The sequence below is a fragment of the Anas platyrhynchos genome, chromosome 1, assembly GCF_047663525.1.
Source record: "Anas platyrhynchos isolate ZD024472 breed Pekin duck chromosome 1, IASCAAS_PekinDuck_T2T, whole genome shotgun sequence".
Classification (NCBI taxonomy): domain Eukaryota; kingdom Metazoa; phylum Chordata; class Aves; order Anseriformes; family Anatidae; genus Anas; species Anas platyrhynchos.
In genome coordinates this window covers 27,595,001-27,620,736 of record NC_092587.1, presented here as the reverse complement: position 1 = coordinate 27,620,736, position 25,736 = coordinate 27,595,001, and the positions used below count along the sequence as shown (strand labels likewise).

The 25,736-nt window shown below is 35.0% G+C and overlaps 1 protein-coding gene across 18 annotated transcripts in view; it reads left to right on the top strand.

Annotated features, from left to right (window-relative positions):
- Positions 1–25,736, top strand: part of FOXP2 (forkhead box P2) — a 432,109-nt gene that overhangs the window by 332,995 nt on the left and 73,378 nt on the right. The window contains exon 3 of one of the 18 annotated variants that reach the window (XM_072033587.1): positions 13,551–13,621. The exons of the other annotated variants lie outside the window; for them this stretch is intronic. The gene's annotated coding sequence lies outside the window, so the exon portion shown is untranslated. The remainder of the gene's footprint in view (positions 1–13,550; positions 13,622–25,736) is intronic. 18 annotated transcript variants of the gene reach the window in all.

Here is a 25,736-nt window from a genome sequence, read left to right as displayed (position 1 = left end):
GTAAGTTATTTTCTAACATCTGATTTAAAATGTGTTATGTTTTAATTACATAATAAAATGTGATTATTATAATGAAATATCCATTAACATCCTCAGGTGACCTAAATCCATAACTCCTTTTTGATAAATTATGTTCAGTTGCACCAACCACAGATCTTATTTTTTAATTTCAAAACCTAATGCTAAATTTGTAAAATTAAAAAAATAAATTAATAAAATAAAAAATTAAAAAATAATAATAAAATAAACCCAGGAATAATTGGAGAAAAGTTTATCACAATTTTGACTGATCTTGTTTTATCTCTATGCCACCAAACTTTTGTATCTCAGCAGAGATATCCTTTTAATTTGTACCTCCGCTGAAAGGAGAGAGAGGATGTTACATTTCCCTAATGTTTTCTTGTAATGCAATTATTTTCAAATAGGTTTTGGACATCATGGCTTCGTTGCAAACTATCAGTATCTACAGAATCAAAATTTCAAACTAAAAAAAAATAAAAGGAGAATTAATTATTTTTCCTAGTTATTATACAAATGATATATTCTTTAACACTGTCTGCACCTATTTTAATTGCAGAAAAAAGCATTGTCTTTTATGTTTAGGCAGAATGCATAGAAGTAAGGTTTTAGCATTGCTCCTCCTTTTGTGTCAATGGGCTTTTGCTCATTCTTGGAAAGCTTTAGAGCCATTTGAGTTTTTATTTACAGTTTACTCTAAAATTAGCTCTGCTTTTCCATATAGATGTCTTACATTAACTCTTTGATTTATGCTTAACACTCTTCATTAACTTTACCATGTGCTTAATTAAGTCTTGACTTAACTTTTTAGTGGAATTTGAGACACATTTCTACAATACTTCTTAATTATCTGAGTATCATAGAATCATAGAATATCCCGAGTTGGAAGGGTCCCATAAGGATCATCAGGTCCAACTGCTGGCACCTCACAGGTCTACCCAAAATTTTAGACTGTGTGACTAAGTGCACAGTCCAATTGCTTCTTAAATTCAGACAGGCTTGGTGCAGTGACTACGGCCCTGGGGAGCCTGTTCCAGCGTGCAGCCACCCTCTCGGTGAAGAACCTCTTCCTGATGTCCGACCTAAATCTTCCCTGCCTCAGCTTTACACTGTTCCCATGGGTCCTATCACTGGTGATTATGGAGAATAGGCCAGCACCTTCCCCTCCACTCCCCTTCGCGAGGAAGTTGTAGACTGCGATGAGGTCTCCCCTCAGCCTCCTTTTCTCCAGGCTGAACAGGCCCAGTGACCTCAGCCGCTCCTCATACATCTTCCCCTCTAGGCCCTTCACCATCTTCATTGCCCTCCTCTGGACACTCTCCAACAGTTTTACATCCTTTTTGTTTTGTGGTGTCCAGAACTGCACACAGTTCTGGACTGTGTGCAGTCCAAACTGCCCAAAAAATGTAATTCATTTCCCAATCTTAACAGTTTCTATATTTCTTGACCACTAAACAGGATACTAATAATCTCTTTGATAGGTGTTTTAGCATCTGTTTACACAAAAGTGTGCATTGTTAGGTTGCATCAAACAACTTGTCATAATCACCATATCAACCATAATCACACCAGTTTATATGCCATATATCAGTGTCTGTTCTGGGGACATGCAAATGTCATTTTTTTGCAGAAAGTATTGGTTCTTCTGTAACTGCAGAACAGAACTTTAGCTTCAAGGATCACTGTCTACTTATGTTGTCTGCTGAGAAACTAATACTTCATACTGAACAATCTGCAAGAACAAAACTCATTATCTTTTTTTTTCAGATACATGATCTGAAATTTTACAGATTATTATTTTTTCCTTTGAATGCTTAGACATCCAATAGGAATAATCTTTCCTCTCTGATGTCCTTTCTTCATCACTGTCACCTGTATTACTCTACTGGGTCTGGCTGGGATAGAGTTAACTTTCCCTGCAGCAGGCCATACAGTGCTGTGCTCTGCATCCATAGCTAGAACAGTATTGGCATCATACCGATACTTTGGCTATTGCTGACCAGTGTTGGCACAGCATCAAGTCTCCCTCCAAACCCCTCAGAGCCAGCAGGATTGAGGTGGGCAAGAGTTGGGGAGGCGACATCACCAGGGCTGCTGACCTAAACCAACCAAAGGGATATTCCATGCCTCATGGTGTCACATTCAGCAATAGAAGGTGGGAAAGGGGAAGGAGAGGGGGGGGCTTTCATTATGTCTGTCCTCCCAAACAACCACTACATGTATGGAGGCCCTGCTTGCCAGGATGTGGCTGAATGAGAATTAGAGAAGAATTGTTTTGCTTTGTTTTGTTTTGTTTTCCTCTTTACTTCCATGTGGCGTTTGCTTGTTTTTCCCCTCTCTTCTTTTTCCTTTTAATTTAATTATCCTTATATCAACCTGTTATCTCTTTTCATTGCAGCATACTTTTTTCTCACCCTCTTCTTCTGAGGGGGAGTGAAAGAGCAGTTGTGGTGGAGTTTAGCTGCCCAGCAGGGTAAAATCACTATAATCACTACGTTGGTCATCTCTGAAGCTTGGAGCATAAACTCCCTGAATGTTGAATCTGGGTATCATTCTTAGTCATCATATCCATACTAAGGTACAGCTTTTTAAGCAGTGTGCAGAACTGAAACTCTCGTGCAAGTTCTCCACATTTCAGTTACTACAGCTGGCCTCTTTTCAGCACATGACAAATGTCATCTTGTCTTACTGCTGCCACTGTTCTGCTCAGATTATTTCCCTAACATCTCTCTCTGTGCCTTTCCCCAGTTCCTCTTCAAAGCATCCAATACAGGCAGTTTGTTTTCAGTTTTATAATCCTTCACAGACTGACTTCATGATACCTATTATTCCTCATAAAGTAGAAAAAAAGAATGAGCCATTAATTTCCTACTTTTAGATTTTCAGATAAGCCCTATTGTACTTTCTCCTGTGCTGTCTGTAATGATTGCAAGGTACCTCATTATCCTCTTCCAAGTCAGTCATTCAGACTTTTCCAGTTTATATACAGAAAGCTTAGCCACATATATTGCCTGCTATCATGACATATCCTATCAGTCTGTCACTGTCATCACTCATCTTACACAGGACAATCATTTTACTCTGTATTTATGCAGTGCCTACAGTTTGTTCCTGGTCAGACACATGGGAGCCTTTGCACAGCTGTACTACTGCCTATGCTGCTACCACTGATACTGCTTCAGAATCTTTTGTCAGCCTGTGTGACTTACCACGTGCATTCAAATGCTGCATTCTAACAGGATAAAATAAGGCCTTATTATTTTTTTTCTGCATTACTGAGTCGGCTGGAAGTTTTTGGTGCTCTGACCTTTCTGTGAGACGAATTGTTGTCACCTTCTCAGACCTCAAAGTTTACTGAATTTTCAGAACACTCACATCTCTATCACTGCATCTATTAAGAGAATTCCAGTATTTTCAATCTACAAGAAATATTATTGTTTCCAAATAAATTTACTTTTAAAGTAATACCAAGGGATATGATTCACAAGGACATTTGAAAGGCCTTTGACACAGTCAAAGATATTAAGAAGATATTAAGAAAACTGAATAGTTCTGGGTGAAAGTTAAAGTTCCATCACAAGTTGGAAACACGCTAAGAGACAGAAGATGGAGTAGGAATAAATTGTCAATTTTCAGAATGGCAAAAGGTTAACATTTCTGTCTACCACTGACCTGTACGTTAAATAGCATTGTTTAATATATTTATTAATGATCTGAAAAAACGGCTGAAGTATATGGTGTATGTCAGAATTTGAAGTTGACCTGAAAACTTATTTAGCCTTATCAAGATTTGGGGTGACATTGTGGCCCCCAGAGGGAAGTAGAATGATCAGTAGTGAATGCCATGGTGGTACAAGAAAGCCAGTATTGATTAATATGATACATATTGAAAAAGTAATTTAACTGCTTACACTGATCATTTAACAGTTTGCACTGATTGTTAAAAATTAAGTACAATCACAGGTTGTGAGAGGAAATGTTGTATATTCTTATGAACAGACACTAAAATCCTTCTTCACTCTACAGTAAAATTGAAACAAGGAAACATAATCCAAAATTTATGAAAATTGAGAAGTATGGTGACAAAAATATAATATCATTTTTAGTAAGAAGTATGATCTCATGAAATTATGCTGAATTTGGGATTTTTCATTTTCATTCAGCAGCCTGAAAGTTTTTGTTTTTTTTTTTTAATCTCTCTCCACAAATACTGCCATTATATGCTCTTACAGTTTCAGACCATGTCATTGTGTCTGTGTATAACTCCTACTAAATCTGTACAAAAACCACAGGGGAAAGTGGTTTCACTCCCATTCATATATATCTCTGAGTCTGCTTTGTCCAATTGTTTTTCTATATAAAATATGTTCTATTTACAAATGTTACGTAAGTTGTTTCTAAGAAATATTAGCTGAAGTTCTAAATATCGCTAATAATAATACCTTAGTTGAGAAAAAAAGTTTTCTTATAATAATGCCTTTAGTCTTAATCTTGAGCAGATAGAATAAACTTGTTATTTGAAAAACTAATAGAGCTTTGGTTTGTACAGACCATGATAGCAAGTTATTTATCCACATCAGTTACCTAAACTATACCAAAACTGTCTTTCTAGAGATAAATGAGTTATCTTTTTAATATATGAACATATATGTGGAAATTCTTGTGAAGTATCTGTAGAGACTTTTTCATGTTTTGATTACTTGCATAGTGCTTTAGACTTGATCTCTCAATCCTTTCCTTTTTATGAGGGTTATGATTCTAGCTTTTATTAGAAATAAAACATACCACAGCATCTTAATTATTCCAGTATTTCTGGAGCACTGCCTTACTTGCCATCTGTGTATTGCTGACTCTTACAGTTTATGAGCTGAGTCTCTTCGTGGATCAGGTACTTCAGTGTCTGCATAATTCCTGCCAAAAAGGTGATCCTGATTAAGCTGCCTAAATGGACACTTTCTTCTGAATTCTGAAACATAGGAAAGCATGAGACTTCTGGTCATAGTCCTTTCTTCCCATTCCGTTTTTCTAGGCTCATACTATATGGTTATGAATAATGCTTGTTGATCATCCTATTTAACAATGCAGTCATATTACAGACTCTCCAAATGATCCCTTCCCTTCCCTTCCCTTCCCTTCCCTTCCCTTCCCTTCCCTTCCCTTCCCTTCCCTTCCCTTCCCTTCCCTTCCCTTCCCTTCCCTTCCCTTCCCTTCCCTTCCCTTCCCTTCCCTTCCCTTCCCTTCCCTTCCCTTCCCTTCCCTTCCCTTCCCTTCCCTTCCCTTCCCTTCCCTTCCCTTCCCTTCCCTTCCCATCAGACTAATTGCAGATAGGCTAGGTCAGGACCCTGAAAAATGAAAAATGAATGCGAATATCTGTTTGATACAGTCCACACCAACCCTGTAATGGTCAGATCAAGAGGGACATTAAGTATAAAGATTAAAAGTCTAGTCTCCAAATCCTTCGTCACTGTCCTGTTTTTTAAAAAAGGCACAACATTGCTTTTCAATTTCCATGAATAACCTTTTGTTTTCATGACAATACAGCATTTTTCATAAGACCTTGACATGAAGTCTTACTGATATATTTCTTTAACCAGCTCCTTTCCTTGGCCTGCCTTTCATTTTAGGATGTCATACATTTTAAATCTGAGAGGCTTCCTTCTTCAAAGAAAAGTATTTAGCTACACAAACTCTTAAGTCTGCTAAATACTTGACTTTTCCTTGAGAGCACACTTTAATGGTGTCCTATAGATCTTTGGACCATTCAGCATCCCATGCTCTAGGAGATGTGACTAGTTATACATTTCTTAACAGAGCTTGCTATGAAATCTGTGGGTGAGAAACTCACAAACTCCCAGCAGAACAAAGAATTTAGCAGAAGATGCAAATGCAAACACATGCATACGCACAAGGGCAGAATGTCTGGAAATTCAATCCAAAATGTGGAATATTTCCAGAATAATAGAATTCATTGTTTCCTTCCCATTTATTACTGGAAGAAGAGTCCTGTTGTACTTAGTGAAAGAAGTTTCTTTTTGAAGGATGAATGTGAAGAGTGTCAGTACCATTCCATGAACCTGAACAACACCAAACTATAAGCTGAGCAGTCTGTGGTGTCTCCGCTTGTGAGTGGTGCACATTTTCAGTTGGACTTTCTTGTCACCTTGTAAAACTGTAATCTGAAACCATGAAATGACAGAGGATGATTCATGTTTGGAGTAGTGGGCCTTTTCTTCACATGTGTGCCTAGCATAAACTGCCAAGTACATCAGGAAAAAAAAAAAGTTCATAATTAATTGCAAAGAAGATTAAGAGAAAGTGGGAAAGCAAAATTTAAAGAAGATGTTAATTTTTGAAATAAGATACACTCTCAGCATATTTCAGGTATTTCTAAAGCCTGTTTAGCTGAATATTTATACATTCAAGAATAACTTCAGTTTATATATATACCCCTTTAGGATTTAAAATATTCAACTTGTCTAGAGTGTTTCATTGACAATTTCTCTATGAATCAGTTGCTTGCTTGTTTCTCTTGAATCATTCTGCCACACCACATAAATAAACAAACAGGGCTGCAATGGCAACTGTGGAAATGTATGTAGAAAATTACAAGTTATCAATAATAATTTCTTGAATTTTTAATTATACAACAGCTGTAAGTGCTGGTAAGGCCACTTGACAGTTCCTGTATTAAGCAATGCCTGCAATATATGTTGTTTTTTGAAGTATTTGTCACATAACCCTTTGGGGGGGGGAATCACATATTATAAAGAGAAATTATTTATTGTTAATTTTATTTATGATATTCATCTTTTTATCATCTTTTCCCCATCTCACTTTACTGTAGGACATTCTGATCTTTTTCTTTCTGTGTACTGCTTTTGCTCTCTGTTTTTTTTGGCCCTTTTTTTAAAAAAAAAAACAACACACTTCTGGTGGATTGAGTCGAGACTTACCTATGTTTACAAAGAAGGTTAAACAGTATCCAACAGTGTCAATAAAACAAGGAGTGATGCCAACAAGGAGTGATGCCATTGCTGGAAAGATGAGGAATGTCCTGCACAGCATTTTTCACGCTTCAGAGAGGAATCCTCTTGTCCTTCACTTTAACTAAGTCACTCTTACCCAAGAGCCAAATGGTCACATCTTTAGGAAACAAGATATACACACAAGAATTGATGAAGTTTGACTTTAAAGCCTCTTGTGCTTTACCACTTTGCTAGGTTCCTTTATATTTGGAAAAGCTGAAGAAACAAATGGTTTCTGCAGGACCTTGCATGTGAAGGCTTTTAAGGAAAAATAAGTGATTAGCCACAAGTTCTCTAGATGATTTGCTGGGCAGGCACTTGGACAGGCAGCTTGGAGGCACTTAATGCATCATTTATTCTAGCTATGACGTGCAGACAGCAGGAGCCCCGTTTGGCTGAATACATTTTTCTCTGTTGGTTCAACAGACTGCAGCGACTCTGTCTGCATCATGGACCTTCAGTGCTTTCACTAAAGTTTTAAGGGTTTATTTTTTAGGCTGTTTAAAATCAAGTTGCATGTTACATAAAACAGTAAACAACCATACGTTAGTGTAGGGAATATAGAAATGTGGTTTTGGAGTGTTTCTGAACCAGGCTTTGCAATATTGATTGTATAAATGTAATATGGATTTTTTTTTTTTTAAAAAGTGAATATGCCATAAAAACTGCAATATTGGAAACAGTTACCGTAGGTACCATAAGTAGGCTGGAATGTGTAAGGGAGGCCTCTGTGATTGGAAAATAAATAATTTTCTACTTTTAGAGTGCCAGTGCCTTTTTTTCTACTTCCTTATGGAAATATATAACGTGCAGCTGAAAGTGTTTTGTAGCACCACAGACCAGAAGGTAAGAGCCTTCCTCAGGCAGGTTCCATTGACATGAGTTCAGCTGCACTTCCCTGTAAAAGCAATCTCATGTAAGCTATGTAAAGTCCAGAAGAATACAAGAGCGGGTGATACTGAGCCAGCTCCTGCTACTCTGTATGAGTGTCCACTCCCACTGTGGTATGAAGGGTAGGTGGGGTGAGATGACAAGGCAGGACAAAAACTTGAGATCCTTCCCATTCTCCAAGCAGTGTGAAGCTCAGGAACACTGTGTTCAAAAGCTTGAAATAGATTTTTTCATCCACAAATTTGTCTAGTTTACTTTTAAAACCATGTTGTTGTTTTTTTTTTTTTAATTTATTTTTTTCTTTTTCTTGTCTGTTCCATCAAAATTAGTACTTTATTTCTTTCTTGAATGTACTTGGGTCTTGTTTCCAGGCATTCAATCTTGTTAAACTTCAGAGGAAACTAAGAGGGAGAACAATGTCAGCATTCCTATCACAGGATCAGACTTCTCAGATCCAGCTAATGCTCTTTGACTGTTCTTCAGAAGCTGGAGCTCAACTTCTTCAGCAACTGAAACCTGGCAGATTTAAAATAGATTTATAGCAATATTTAGTTACAGTGAAATCATTAAAGTTCTATATCATAATTACGAGTGATTTCACATACCAGCAAGTCTCTGCACAACAGCTGGTAGGATGTGACTGTTGTATCTCTCTATAGTCGTGCCTCCCCCGCCTCCTTCAGTCTTTTTTTTTTTTTTTTTTCTAGTCAGTCATCTGATTATTTTGGAAGTGAGGACTGTTCTTTATTTTCATGATCTTGTCAGCCACTTAGTCTGACTTTTACAGATGGTACATATATAAATTTCCCCTTCGAGCAGGCAGATTTGTTTCTGTAAATGACTAGGAGGTATGCTGATGGCAGCTGTCTGTTTATTCTATACACATGAAAAAAAGTAAATACCTTTTATTTCATAAACATTTTGCTTTATGGTATTGAATTATATATATATATATATATATATTAAAAGGGTATATAAGGCTTATATAGATCAGTATCTGTGTACTGAGTGTCACTGATTGTGTGAAATATTTGAAAGGTAGGACTGTTTCTTCCTACTTTGTCAAAGCTGATTTTTCTGATGAGCAAAGAATTCTCGTACAGAGCTTCAACAGTTTGCTTCCTCAGAAAATTTGTTTTTAAAAGTAGTAACTCAGATTTATTTTATGCATTTTAATTCTTGATAAGAAACAGTTCGAAAGTGTTGTTAAAGCTAATCAGTGTTGTATAGCTGATACAAAACTGTCTGTGATTTTATTCTGGAAAGCTTTTGAAGACTGAAGTTTCTGGCTGCCTTGGAAGCTTAGTAAGAAAAGTTTATTTTGGACATTGCTTGCAAGTATCCAAACAATGAAATCACCTGTTTTTTTTTGAGTAAAAAGACAAGGCAATAAGAACCTTCATATAAGGATTAATTTTAGTACCATTTACTTTTCTGTGCACACTTTATATTTAGATGCCATTTATAAATATCTTATTATCATTTGTTAAATTTTATGACAATTTATACGAAGTCTGATGACTGTAATTCATGCATTAAACATGCACACGTATTTTAACAATATTTGCATCTTATAATATGCTTTGAAACGACTTGTCATAGAATCATCGGTTAAACATTTATTTTGCAAATGCATTTTGTAATATGCTACGGTAATAAACTATAAAAAGTTGTCCCACCTTGTAATATTTTCAGATGGATGAATAATGCATAGCAACTTCTACCTTCATTTAAAATATGACCTCTATTCTGATGAAATCTGATACATTGTCTGGATTTATGGTGATCACGGTGATCACTGAGTTGCATGATGTGCTTTCAATCTGTTTGTTGATTAATTTCCATAGTTGATAAATTTGAATTAATCTGTAAATATTTACAAAATAACACTTTTTTTTTTTTTTTAATTGTATCTTTATTTTTATCCAAGTAATTCATTTAAAGCACCATACCAACCCCCATCATGCTGTGAGCTAATTTTCATTCAAATCATTTCTGGAAATTCAATTCAATTCTGAAGTTGATTATCAAAATGGTGATTGTTACCTTGCTGGCTGGCTAAGTTCGTCATATGTATCTCTAAAGAGGCCAGTGCTACTGTCACATCTAATCTTATTATCTGTGTAAATCTGAGGGTATATAATATTTGAAAAGTTTTTTCTGAGCTACTACACAATAAAAAGCATGAAGTTACTATTTACGATTTTTACTTTTGGCTACATCTGCTTATATATATATATATATATTTTTTTTTTTTTTCTTCTGGAGCTATATTCAAAACAAAAATATGCTTACATGGCCACGGTCAGTCTATTGGTATGTGACTTCCTGAAGCATCCTGTTAATTTTTTCAATATATTTTTTAATATGCATGTTAGTAGCTACAATTCTATGGCTGATTCCTGTGTGTTTACTTGTGTATGTGTGCACATGTGTGTAGATTGTAACATTTTCATTCATTTTGTCCCACAGTGAGTGCTTCTCTTTAAAACTGAAGGGAAAGAAGGGAGTTAGAGGGTTGGTTGGTTTGTCCAGGTAGGACATAGAGTATTTGGCTGGGTTGTGCACATGTCCTGTGATACAACAAAAAGATTGAGGCTTTCAGCAGTGTTTTTCATTCATAACTGAATGAAAACTAAAACGAGTGCTGTAGTTACTTCTCCTTTTCAGCTGGAGTACTTTTTGTGCATTGCATCTATCTGATACAGGCTGAATTTACAATGTAAATATAGATTATTTTGTTTTTACATCTATTTAACATAGATACAGATGACTGCTTGGAGTGCATACTAATGGAAAGTCAAAATTAGTTAACTGGTGTGTTGGAAGGGGAATTTCTTTCAGAAGACAATAGATGGTTAAACCTTGTCTCAGTCATTCACCTTAACAGTTAGGCTTGAGAGACTTGTCACCATTCATAGTCAAGACACTTCTAGTCAACACATTGTTGTCAGTGAATAGTTAATACACTTCTAAGAGAGAGTTTTTCTCCTCTGAGTTGGACATCTAATAAGGGTTTAATAAATTGTGCCACAGAAATTCCTATTTTTTCTCCTTTGATTATACAGGTAACCTTAAATAACCAACTCAGATGTAGATGGCTATAGCATAGGCTTTCTGCATTTGGTATAGTGATTCCCCTCCGTTTTCACTTTTTTTCCCCTTTCATAGAATCATAGAATATCCTGAGTTGGAAGGGACCCTTTCTTTCTAAATAAATTGCTGCTTATGAAATGAACTGGGCTCATTGTTGATAGAGCTTTACCTCTTTACACGCTGAGTATATTAGACTACATTCTACATAGTCAAACAAACTCTGTTTAGATTGAATAAATTCTGTTAGACCATTCATGAAGAGAATAATTAATTCAATTCCAGTTTGTTATTTTTTTCGTTAGTGTTTCTCATTAGGTGATGGAGAGCAACTAGTTCCAGTTGAGTTACAGTGTTCTAGTGATGTGGTATCAATCCTGAAGCATCAAAACTAACAAAAAGTCATTCTACGTGAGCTTACCAGCATTCATGAAACTTCAGACTAGCTGTCAGATCTAAGTACTGAAATTGGTTTGGTAAAGGTGAATGATTTAGTGTTCTATTTCAAAGAATTTAGCCACTGCTTCTCCCATTTTGTTGAAATAGCCTCATAATTTGAACATTTGCTGTCTTTTTCTATATAAAAATAAATAAAACACAGCAGTCTGGGCTTTTGGTGGGAAAATTTAACTTTTTTTTTTTTTTTTTTTTTTTTTTTCCCACAGTGGCCATTTTTGTCCATTTTTGTTAAAATCGTGTTGTCTTCTTTACTGATCTTTCAGATGATATTTTTGACTGCAGTGTTTGGCAGAATCCTTGGTAGGGTTCTGATGGCTTCTAGGGTTAATTTTATAAAAATGTCTATAGCATTTAGCAGTTGCAATGGATTTCTTAATTTTCCACGGTTTCTTTGAATATAACAAAATGATACATTAACTTAATAGTTTCTTAGTTCTAATCTATTATATTCTCATCAAATATAAATCACATTATAGTTGCAGAAGAAATTAAGTAAACATCTATATGATGTGATGGGAATTAATTTTTAAAAATTTTCTCAGAAAGCACGGAGATTCTACCCTCCACTCTGCTTTTGGCAACTTGAATCTCCCTGATATATATGTTTTTGCTGTTACTTGTCTGCTTCGGATTTTTTGTAGTTCAGATTTCATTGCATTCCTTGTACTCTTGGAATTACTTTTCTTTGTTTCAGACATAGAAATGCCTACAAGACACAGTCTAAAAAATCTGTGTTTGCATGTTGCATGCATCTGTTTATACATCCATATATATAGAGTCTCTCTCTTCAGAAGGAGTCACATAGAGAGGGAAAGGGGCAACAGATACAGTTTCACTGGGAGAGGTTTTGTCTTGATTTGAAAAAGAAATTTTTTACCATGAGAACAGTCATGGTGAACAACCATGGGAGTGAACAACCTCCCCAGAGGTGTGGTAGAATCTCCATCACTGGAAGTTTTTCAAGATATGATTAGATAGGGTGCTAGATAATCTCATCTAGACTCATTTTTCACATGAAAGGTTGGACTTGAACATCTTCTGAGGTTCCTTCCAACATGGTTTGTTGTATGATTCTGTGATTCTAAGTGTATATTTACATTAGTATATATCGTATGCAATACAAGCACAGTTAATAAACTTTTCTCAACTGAACTTTACTAGTCTGTTTCTTTCTGTTGTTCCACATCTCTGTTGTTAACACTTAATTTCCATGGGAATTCCTTGCTGTTTTCTCTTACTTTGTTTTAGCTTTTGCATGTCAGTTCTTTTCCCAAAAGCACGATGACTTGTGAACCAGAAGAGGGATTATTAAATCCAAAATCAGTGACAAATTCAACATCATTTCACTTAACTGAAGCCAACAGTAGGACCTTTATATCATACGTTAAGAGAAGATTCCAGCTGCCTAGTAGATCACACACTTGTTTTAAGCCCTGGGAGGTTAAGATGCAATAGATTTTCATTCTACAGTACTCAGATGCATACAGAAAAATCATTTTAAAGTTATTCTGCTATTTCTAAGATGTAAAGTTATTAGACTCCCCAGACTAAATGTTAATTAGAAAATAATAATAACTTATAGGAAGGAATAATAACTTACAGGAAGGAATCCTGTGACGGATTTGAACACATTTTAAAGATTTTTAAACTAGTTTTCCATTTATATAATATGCTACATATAATTATATACATTTGCTACATACATGATGATGTGATGTTGTATAAAGGTTTTATTCTAGTTTTGTTTGAGAGAATCTGCATAAGTCACGTATGGTTTCACCATCTGTGAATAATGTGGCAACTCCAAACTCGTGCCAATGAAACCATCATACTATCATATCATGTACTGTATATAACATACATACACACTTATAATGAGGTAGATGATAATACTGAAAATTTCTTCCCACCAGGCTTGAAAAATGACCAAAAAATAGAGGTCACTTTTCATGCCTTGGGAAAAATAGATCAAGAAATTAAAACTCCAATAATACCTATAATTATAAAATGTGTTTTAATGTGCTGCAGCTTCAGTTACCCTCAGCTGAAGCTTCTCTATTTTAGCTTACAGGGTCTTGTGACCTCAGCCCATAGCAGAGTTTCAACAGTAATAGCGACAGCCATCTTGGATAAATGTAAGTGAAATTTTTCCTCATTTATACAGTTTCTGTCCCTCACATTCAATTTTGGAGTTTTGTTTTTCACTCAGGGTATAGGCCTCATTCCTGGCAACACTTCTATTTTGAGCTAAGTAGTATTACTGACAGAAAGTAGCAGTGAAACAACCAAATGGTTACTTCATGCTTTTTAAATGTCAGGGGATCAGACTCGTTTTGTGCATTGAAAATGCCAGTGTGATGGCTATGCAAACTATTTTAGCTGCAGCTAGCTTGATGGTAGTTTTTATTACCAAACATGATTAATCTGCAAAGTACAAAACAGTCTTTAGTCATATAAGTTTGTTTTAGCTAACACTAAGGGTGAAATATAGAATTCAGATTTTTATTTTCATTTTCAATAAAAAGTTTATCTTCTTCAGTCAGCTTTGCCATTTCAGTTCAGTTGTAGTAATCCACTTCCTAAACTTTGCTGCACATTCACTAACTATTATATAATTCTGGTGTAGGAGCTGGAAAAATATACGTGTCATATATACTGTCTGGGTAACAACTTCCAAAACTATGAGTTAAAGAAGAATGGACATCTGTCCAGCATGAATTTCTGAGGAATACCAAATACAGCATATGCTGTTGAAGTCAACGTTTATTCAGCAGTTGTCATGTTGTTGTAGTAGTGGCAGCTCTAAAATTCTAATCCAAACAGACGAAAACAGAAATATGGTTATCTATTTAGAAAAACCTGTCCTGTGTGCTGATGGTCTTAAGAAACTAGTATTTAGTGGTAACCTACAAATGATACCTGAATGTAGGTCTTGTTCAGCATTCAGTCCTGAATTGGCCTTTGTCTGAATTCACTGTTTGACATCCTAGATCTGTTAAACCACCAGACCACCCCTTCATCTTCAGAAACTGTGTATATAACACAGTTTCTGAACTTGATTGGACTCAGTGATCTTGAGGTTGGACTCGATGATCTTGAGGTCTCTTCCAACCTAGACAATTCTGTGATTCTGTAACATGCAGACATCCTTTAAAGTCCAAGTTTTTATTTTCATATATAGGCCATGGTTGCATGGTAGCAATTGCAGCTGCAATTGTACCTTTTTATGGTCTCAGGTGGCTAAATACATGGTTGTTCAAATGCAGCCTGTTCTCTTCATGTGATTTCATAGGATGTATCTGTAATGAACTACAAGAAAAGAAAGGCAACACATATGCAGTAGCTAAAACTAGAAGAAGGGAAGCTGCCTCCATCCATCTGTCTTACAAACATGTCATTCAGAGGTTGATAAGGTGCTATCTTAGTGTTTTACCTGCAGATCTGTAGTCAGCTTCAAAATCATTAGAACTCAAGTCTGTTTGCAACGATGCATTTGTATTATCTGCATAATGGATGTGACACCAAATCATCTACATCAGGACCTAGAAGGTCTGAAGTTAGAAGACAGTGTACTGAAACCAGCTTGTGATTATCTCAAATTTCAGTATGTCTCAAGCTTCAGTATGTCACATAGGTGGGAGGGTGGGCCACACACAGAAATCTGGTTGTAAAATAAATTGGATGCTGGAAACCTATTCTTTTTGCATTTCTGACTGTATGACAATGAATCTATGACTGAAAAAAACATGTAAGAAATGTTAGGCTTGGCTACCAGTTACTAAGAAATGGCAAGAATATACTGAATCCTGAAGAGTAATTCCTAAAATTTCTCAATGATGAAATTGTACTATAGTAATTACTATAAATCTTCATTTACTTTCAAGAGAAGAGGTTTTCTTACAATTGTCATTGCATGGCTTGAGCTAATGAAAGATCTTTGAAACCACAGGCAACAGGAAAAATGCAGATTTTAAATGTGTGTGAGGATATAGTAAAAGATCAGTTTGTGAGAGATTTCTTGAAGTCAGCACTATGATGGTAACAGTTTCAAAAAAGGATATACCTATATGCTTATCAAACACCAGTTATGTTGGTGGAGCCATGTATGCCAGCATAAATGCATTACCACTACAAGCTCAATCCTGTATTTTGTTATCTTTTTGACACTGTAGTTTATGTGACATCTCTGTCCCATTAAGTGATATGATCCTTCTGTACAAGAATAATCCCCTGCTTTGATGACTGTCTCAGTCTTGTAACAACATCAAGATTATTGAATTAATAGAATGATAATGTGATTCTATAGGTACTGTTAAAACAATATTCCCTTGATAATGGACAGTTAAAATGTGCTTTATTTCCTGTTTTTATTATTTATGTAGCTCTTCCAATTGTTTATGAACTGTGTAGAAAGTCCAAAACTTTTTTTTTTTTGGCTATAATATGTAGCACATTTAACATTTTTGTGTATATATATACATAAAAGTATAAAAATATGCATACGTAAATATATATATGTGTCTGAGTGTAACATTGGGGCTTATATCTCATTATTGAACATTTCAGTCTGTTAAAGACCGAAATACAGCAGAAAGCAATGTGTAAATATATATCATAGGAAGTGTGGTGGAGCATGTTCAGGTTTCACATGATCATATGTTGAATCATCTGTCAAGAAAGAGGCATTTGTGCTTGATATTGAAATGTATAAACTAGGATTTTGTAGAGATAACGAAGTAACAAAAGCACTGATGGTGTTGCAGGCATAAATATATATGGTTCTTTAAAATTGCCTTTGCATCCTCCATGTATAAATGGAACAGAAATGTTAGACACTTAATAAGGAACTAAAGTCCATCCTTGCAGTATACATTACTGCAAATGTAAATTTTATTAAGCCTGAAATCTACTCCCTTTTTAATGTTCCATACAGTGAAATCTAGCTGGTTGGTGTAAGATGAGGGTTGCCTGTGCACCCAGAGCTCCGAGTTAATTTCCAAAAAGAGATTGTAATCATTCATTTTGCTGTGCCTTCCCATCTTAAGTTGGAAGATGGTCCTTTGACTTCATTCAAAATTGATCCATTTCAGAAAGTTCTTAAGGACATGTTAACAAGAGTACAGCTTTAGCCACTTTAATGAGTCTGTCATCAGAAACTCTCAATGATGACTGGGTCATAGTTACCGAATAAAAACAGATAGATGGGTAGATGTATATACGCACCTTTTAAAATCGCTCTGAAATCTTTGTTTCTTCCCAAAGAAAACATAGTTTTTCAACTAAACCTCTTCAGCAACTCTATAAACAAGAGGATTCCAACAGAATGTCCCCTCCTTCTTTGAATAAATTTTGCTTTAATTTCCTTGTGCTTGTTACCATCATTTAACATATGTATAGTGTTTATAGGGTGCATAGAGAAAATAAAGATATCCTTTCTGAACAAGTTAGGTAATGATCCTCAACTCATCTCTCTCATTTTCTTCCCTTTAAATCTTTTTTTTTTTTTTTTTTTTTTTTTAATCCCCTGGCCTTTGTGACTTTTAACTGCAACTGAATGCCCATAATTTAGAAAACTTTTCAAATGAGTTAAGCTTTATTTTCTTTACCAGTTTTATAAAATGGTGTTTTGGCCTCTGTAAGGTTTGTCACAGTTGAGAATAAGAACTATCCATCCAGAAAGACTCCAAAATGTAGCCAAAAAATTGAAATATTTCAGCAGCATCAATACAATTGATATGACATTGAATACTAGAATTTAATTAAATATTACATTTATGGTCTTTTTGTTATTATTTCTCAGTACTAAAACACCTTGAAATTTGTTCCATTAATTTTGTATCAAAAAAGATTTTGTGGAAGATGTTTTTTCAAAAAATATTTTAAATAGCAGTCTGTTGAAAGTGCATAATATCAATATCGGTTTCACCTCAAAGCAAAACTTTCAAAAAATTTCCTTCCTAATATTTTCATAAATTTGAGTTATAACAATCTGATTTTAAAGGAAAGAAAACTCTGAATTGCATTTAAACTGTATTTTTAACCCTTCAGGACTGCTGAATTGAAGTTCCTTTTCATGCTGTTGAAGATTGCTCATTTTTTATAGTTTATAAGTGGATTATTTTTCTGCATATTTGGGCAATAGGGAATCAGTTCTGTAGCATCTGAAAACCTTAGCTGTATTTTTTGTTTTGTTTTATGAAACACTGCAGTTCAGAAATTGCTTGTGCTTCCAGGTGGAAAATAATTTTTCAATTATTAATTTCAATTAAAAATGATTAATTTCAATTTAAAAATCTCAGTGTCTTCTCCCAGTTTTGAAGAGTTATGAAAGCTCTGGTAAAACTTAGATGGTGGCACATGACTTCCTGCTTCAAATGACTGTTGTAAACTCAACAAATATATGTATATTACATATATACTGTAAAACTGTCTTTAATAATTACTGAACTGTAATTTGTAATTGTCTTTAATAAACAAGATAATAATGTAGGTCATAGAGTAAATTAATACTTCCAGACTTCAATACTTCTTTTGCCGGGTTGAATTTTTGGGGACCAATTACTGTTACTGTCACACTTGTTAGCAAAGCTGATACTAATTTCAGCTCAGTACTGATTTCAGAGTTGCATCTAATCTTTCAGTAAAAATACATATATACAATTATGTTTGTAAGTTAGTTATATTCAAGCATAAAAACAGATGACAAAGGTTTAGTGTAGCCAGAATTCAATAGCAGAGTAGTATTGAAAATCATTTGTCTTTATTGTTCCATTTTGTATATTCATTTTGTATATTGTATATATTCGTTTTGTCAGTAAATGGTACTATTTTTGTCTTCATTAATTCTATCTTTGCAAAATACATATGGATTTTCATGCAAGTACATGTCTACAAATAATAATGGGTTTTAAATAATTAAATAATTGATGCAAAGGAAGTGAGATGTTAAATAACTTTAGGAAAGTAAGCAAAGTAAAGTGTTGGAATAGGTTGCTGGGAGTGTTGTGGAATCTCCCTTGGATGAAGAACAAACATCAGTCATAAATGAAACAATTTATTCTACTTTTGAAGAGAGGTTGGGCTAGCTCACTTGCCAAGGTGTTGTGTGTCTTTTTGTTTTGCAATTAACATAATAATGTTTTAAGAAGAAATATTACTTTAACTCTACTTTAACTTTATATTATTTATATAACTAATATTTAATAAATATTATTTTAATTAAATGAAATTCAAATTAGATAGCTAATCAGTAGTTATAGTAATTATGTTTATATGTATAGTGAACATTTTGTTGTTGTTGTTGTTTATGAATATTTCAAACAATATTACAAAGATCCATTACAATATTGCAAACAAAAACCAAAAAGAAACAAACCAAAAACCAATGTTACAATCTATTATTCGTAGAATAAATATCTGAATTTTATTCAGAAGAATTCTTTGTCTCAAATCTTCCAAAAGTTTCTGGGTTTATTTCAAACTTTCACTATTATGGTAGTAATACTGAATTTTCATAAGACCCAAACTTGGCAATTCATTTTCCGTCTAGAGAGCCAAATAAAAACAAATTCTTATGAACCTGTAATTTTCAGCAGAAAACTATGCAGAGAGCTTTTGAAAGTACTGCTTTATTAAATTCTGATCAGTTTTAAGACTATGAACTTTTGAACAACAGTTGGAAAAATTACAGATTTAGAAACCTGTTACTTCGAAAACTAACAGGGAGTAAGTAGATACCTTCCTTTTATTACTCTTGTGGAGTTGGTTGCACTCTGAGATGTAGGGGACTAGGGAGGTCATATTCCTTTTTTGTCAGCTTTGGAGCAGGGAGAAGAGCCAGCAGTCATTCTGCTTTGGTAAAAGCAGTAGCCCTTTGCACTTGCTATCCCAGTGAGAAGATTAGTTACCCAGAGTGGGAGAGTTAAGAGAGCAGACTGAATTTCTGTAGCCCATTAACTAACCCTTCAGACCAGACAGACACTTGAATTGCCCTTGCCTGTGTTCTTCTCCTCAGTTATGTGTGGAAGGGAACAAGGTACCCGACCCTGGCCATCATAGTCTTTAAATGAATGGCATTAACAAACACTTTTGTGTCTATTTGAAGGAGTCCAAATTTTCAGTTTAAGTGCCAGAATAGGCTATTAATATATATATGTATATACATTTTTTCCTACCTGCTTGTAAGAGCTTTTTTTTTTTTGTTAGCAATATAGATTTTTCATTGTGTACACTACTTTAAATTCAGGGTGTTGTTCTGTATGGGACTGCTGCTGCTTCTATTTCTGACTGAAAGGACTTGTAGGTCCAAAACATTTTTTGTTTCTTGGTAGGACAGTTAAAACTATTCATTTCCATATAGATGTTGTATCATTATAACTTTATACACATGCATACTTTCTGGTCACCCTGGGAGTGCTATATATATACATATATTTAGTTTTTTTCTTGAAAATTAGCCTATAATATATAATAATAATAATAATCTATAATATATCATAAATCATAGTTCTCATCTTCTTTTGAAAAGAAAAATAATACTTTTATTTAATAAATATGTCATGACATCCTTAAGAAAAATGCATTATTGAAGTAATATTTACAAGATTTTAAGTTAAAGAATATACAAAATGTAATAATCAAACTGTTAAATATATATGACTGAAGAAAACATGTTCCTAGATGCAACATAATTCTTGTGATTCATCTTGAGAATGAGTTAGCTAAAATGAAGGTGCTCTACCAGTGTTATTTAAAGTTCCATGCTTAAAAAGACTAATTTTATAGCATGTATTTTCTGTTTGTGTGCCTGTCAGTTTTAAACAGCTTTTTATATGCAAATGTATGATGACAGTTCTATATTCTGTGTCATTTCTTCACTAGAGTTTTTCATGCTGTTAATCCCTTAACAGATATTTATAGAGTTTTTACTGTTATTTTGACAAATCAGACATTGTTATTAAAATGATAAAAGAAAGTAATTTTATTACTTTTTGCATTGGAAGTTCTTTTTTTTTAATATATATATATATATATATATATATATGTGTGTGTGTGTGTGTGTGTGTGTGTGTGTGTGTTTCCCAATTCTATTTTAGTAAATCTTTTACTGAAATTCTTTTTAGTTTCTGTGTGTGTGTGTATGTGTGTGTGTGTGAAGAAAACTCTGCACTTGGAACTTGCTTCTAAACAAGTGTATCACCAAAGATTTTCCATCTTTACTGCTTCAGTAATTTCATCATATGCGTCTGCATCAAGGTGTGTGTTCCAATAAGTTAATTTGTGAATATCACATGCTCTACTAGTACTAAATTTGGCTCCCATTGGAGATAGATTGCTCTGCCATACTTTTCAATATGAACAGACAGGCTTATTGTCTATAATTTTTGTAGTTAGGAAAAGCTCTTGCCTTACCCTGGATAGTAACAGAGGATGTGTCACAAAGTGAAGAGTTGGGAGGATTTTAGCTGCAGGTCTAAGCAGTGGCTGAAGAGAGCGCTCTGTAATTTCTGAAGGAAACTGCAAATTTGTCTCATCTCTAGGTAACACTTCCTATTTTGATACTAACCTTAGGCATTAATTTAAGCTAAAAATGGAGATTGAGAAGACCGAGTACATATTCCCATAGTCTTAAACAAAAAAAGTCATTGGCAGTTGACACAGAAAGACAGTGAAAGGACAAAGACACTCACCTGTGTCTAATGAAGGAGGTGACATTTCAGTAAATGGAAGGTGTTTTAATATATTCTGTGAGTTGGCAGTCTCCCAAGACTGCTCATGGGAGTATATTTGGGGAAAGAAACAGTGTGTAGAAGAAAGTTTCTTCGCATTGCAGTGTGCAAGCTGGTGCAGGGACTGGTCCCAGGCCTAGTGGGAATAACTAGGCTGGTGGAAATATCCAGCTGCTGGAGCCTTGGACTTCTTCTAGATCTGTTCTTGGCAGGTTTTGTGAAACTATATTTATTCCAGATTATTTTCAAGATTTTCTTATTCTTTTAGGATGTCTCTATGTTAATAGAATTGCTGGTGTGGAACTTGCATTGTTGGAGAGCAACATGGTACATGGGATAAGGAATGGAAAAGCTAGTTTTACTGTTTTTCTGACACTCTCATCCAGGAGCCCTGTGGCCTTGCAAATGGACCACTAAACAGTCCAGATTCATCCTGCCTAACCTCAGGCATTCAACTTTAGATACACCTGTTTGAAGTAGAGTCTAACCTGTGTCGTAGTAGAAAAGAGATACACGGACAATTCTGGTTTTACATGGACTGGATTAGTCCCAATCTTTGCATATTGTCTTCTGTTTCCTCTAGGGAAGTGCCCAGGGCAAGTAGACATGGACACTTCACTTCGATATGCTTAAAGTTATGTGGTACAAACCTGGCCTAAGACTCACTGGTTCATGATAAGATACTATGAAATTATTAGAATTAATATTCTAATGAGGTCCTTGTGAGGTTCAGATACCTAATAGATTGCTCCATGATGTGATGCTTTGTATACTTATCTGAAACGTAGGAGGTGGGAGTTAGTATGGGATAAAGAGAGAGTTTTTGCTGTGACAAAATCTCATGTTCTAGTTTGTTTCCTATTGGATCTCACTTTCTTTTTTCAGTTTTTCTTTTGATCTTCATATGCAGTTTTCTCTATTAACTGACACTTACGAAATTTCCTTATTAGAGTTAACCAAAAGATTGTATTACAGTTCTGTTATTCTATATTTTTTACTTAAGAAGTAGGCTAAAAAAGTACTCAAGCTAATACCTGTGTCATCTCTTACCAAACTGCCACATGATGCTATAAAAGATCAGAGGCAGAAAATTCAGCCTGTACACCAGGACAGGCCTCTCTACAGTTCTCAAACATTGCATTTGCCATACAGATAAGGTACTTGTATGAACAACAGATAGCAAAATGAAATTAGGCATGCAAAAATATTTGCTCTGTATGCAAGCTTGGTTATATTTTATACAGAAAAGGGATTCCTCACATTTATATGACACATCATGAGAAGGTGAAATACTGCAGTGGGCTCTAGTTGGCTAGATGCTACATGCAGTTATAAATGCCTATTTAAAACAGGTATTTTTGCAAGAGATGAAACGTGAAAGTGAGTAGGAGATTATTGTATTCATCCAAATATTTGATATTTGTACAGACATCAGATGTGAGGTTCTGGCTGATTTTGAGAGTTGTAACACTAGGGCTGCGTCAGGATGCCTTTATACCTTCCTGGACCTGGTTAGAGTAATCCACTTGAGACCTTGTAAAGAGCCTTGTGAGGTACTGCTTTCCTCAACTGGAGTCAAGTAAAAAGTGTGTTATGTTTTTAAGAAAGTTAGCTCAGAAGAAATAGCCTTGCAACTGTCCTTTGTCAATGTGTTACCATGGGAAATGACTGCTGTGGTGCTAATTATATTTAGTGTATTTATTTTTCAGATTGACATTTGTGTTTGGGGTTGTTTCTAAGGAGGGCTGTTTCATTGTTTTTGTTTGTTTGTTTGTTTGTTTTTTGAAACAATTTGTAGCCTTAACATTATTAAAATCATTAGCAGAATCAGTGCAGTTCTGTGGCTGCTGTTTAGCAAATATATAAAGATTATCTTAGTCCTCTATTCAGTGGTCACTGCAGGTCATATTCATATTGGAATATGCTTTCTATGGTTTCATTCTTTTTTCCAAATCTTTTGAGATCATTTTTTTTAAAGGCACACACACAAGTTAAAACCAAACAAACAAACATCCTACACCAAATGTTGTGCATTGGGTCTTTTCTTTAACTTTTAAAAAATCCTCTATATGTTTTCTTATTGGGTTGTTTTTGTATAAATGAAATGTGAACCCCTTTTATTCATTCACTAGAGATCCATTAATCCATTTTCCTCATGTCCAAGAAACCCCACCTTTCCATCATACATGCCAAGGACACATAAACAATAAAAGTGCATTATTCTTAACTCTACAGGACTGTTTTTCAAATTTTAAGTGATTAAGCAGTCGTCTGAAATTGGGATAGAAACTTTTAGATTTACATGAACAGGCATACCTACATTACCTGGCTAGACAGCTGCTTTGTTGCCCTCATTCTGGCCGCCCTTGGCCATGTTGTTCAGTTTTCCTGCTTTATTTTAATCCATGGCCAAAGCTGAGCAGGGGTGCTTAAGGGTCAGAAATTAGCTGATGACTGCATCATCTCCTTATTCTCTTTACAGCCAACTTTCCCACACTTGGTCTCGCACAAGATTAGTTTTTAGCAGTGAAGAACAGAACTAGAAAGCAACTTGCTTCATTCTACTCTTCTATCACCAAGAAAAGCAGATGGTTGGCTGCAGACCTGTATTTCATGCTTAGTTATATGGACCCCTTTTATCACAAACTGTTCAGAAGAGCCTGAAAGATGGAATAGTGGATAGATAAGGGACTTGCTTCAACCACCAGATAAAATGAGAGGTGGATTATCCTGAACTAATAACAACACTTTGCCCTGTTTCCCTGAAAGCCTGAGAAATATCCACGCATCAGCTGCTCCATGGACCAAATGGTAGTCTTCACTGCTTACCTTTGACTGGGACCCATCCATTTTATCCAGAGCTAGGAGCAGTTAACAAAAATTCATACCCAGACATTCATGATACATAAAGCCCTACATGCTGTAGAATATTTGTCAGCATTGGCAGGGTCAAGAGGTAACTTTCTTATTGAAGGCTTCTTTGGCTGAGGCCAAAACATGTTTCTTTTCTGTTCATGCTAATAACGTCCCTAAGATATGTTTCTGAAATGCTTGGACACTATTTTCAATCTGTTGCAGCTGCTGAAGTTTGATTTGGGCATGTGGAGGAGGAGTATTTCAACCAGTTTGGGTAGATTTTATTGGAAATTTGGAATATCAAATTAAATCTCTTTAAAATAGAATACGCTATTTTTTAGACCAATAGAAACATCAGTCAGCAGTTCATGTGAAATTTTCTAAGGCTGTCTTGTGTGCATTGATAATAGAAATATATCAGCAGTAAAATAGTACCATAATTTAGCACAATATACCAATTTTTCTTAAACAATCATGTAGATAAATAAAACATTTTAACTGCGGTATGTATTTACATATATACTAAGAATAGTCTTAGGTAATACAACTCTTTTTTAAAAGCCTACAGGGTATCTCATACTTCCACTTTGATAATAATTTCACTGGTTCTGAATGGCTGTACGTGTACAGTCCTCTGCTTCTTCACTTCTGTGGGGTTCAGCAGTACGCAAACGTTTTGTTCCATGTCAGAAAGTAAATGAAATATTCTCATCCACTAATGTTGTATGCCTAAATTTGGAAGTTCCTTGCATGAGTCATGGGGAGTCAGCTCTCATACAAAACAATTCACAATTCAGAACAGAGCATAATTTATTCCATCTGAGTTGCCATCTAAAGTAGCTTCTCTCTTAACTAAATAGTATATAGATACTCCTCCTAATTTGAACTGTTAAAGTTACAAGCTGTGATGTACCTGGCTGCAGGCAGTCAGCATACTTGCTAGCATCTTCTTTTATCAGGGAAACAGTGCAGCTGGATCCAGGTTTCCATTAAGCAAATAGTGCAGTACTTCCAGAAAAATAGTTTAGTCTGTAAGCCACACAGTCCTTGAGCTTTCTGTAGCTCTTGGAGTTCATTATGATGGTAATTTTTTATGAGGACTACAGCTCATTAGAAACTGGACTGAAACTAGGAATTATTATTGGCCATCAAATAGTTTCAGCTAGCAATAATTCTTGGATGTCATTGATCTGGGGCAAATTTGTATCAATGACCTAGAGCTTCATATCCCATTATTCACATCTTGAATCTTTAAAGCTTTAGATAATGTTTGCTCTAGAAACACTTTCAAAATGGGAAACTATGAATTTATGTTTCATTTCTTGTTCCTGTATTATTTGAAATTCATATATCAATGAAGAGCCTGAGCATACATTGCTGTGTATGTAAATTAGGCATAACCTTTTATATATATATGACTTTTGTGTGGACGGGGTCGTCAGAGGGGAAAAGACACAGTATCTTAAACACAACTGGCATGTTTTCAGCTATGAAATGCAACACAGCAGGGTGGTAGTAGTCTCTGAGCTTTTTGCTTATCCAGTTCACAGGTTTCTGCATTTCAAACTTGCATCATTTGTATATCAGTTCATTACTGCTCTCTCATGGAAAAGGTGGGATATCTTGGGCAAGTTGAGCTCTTTCCAAGGAATCTAACTGCCTGTGA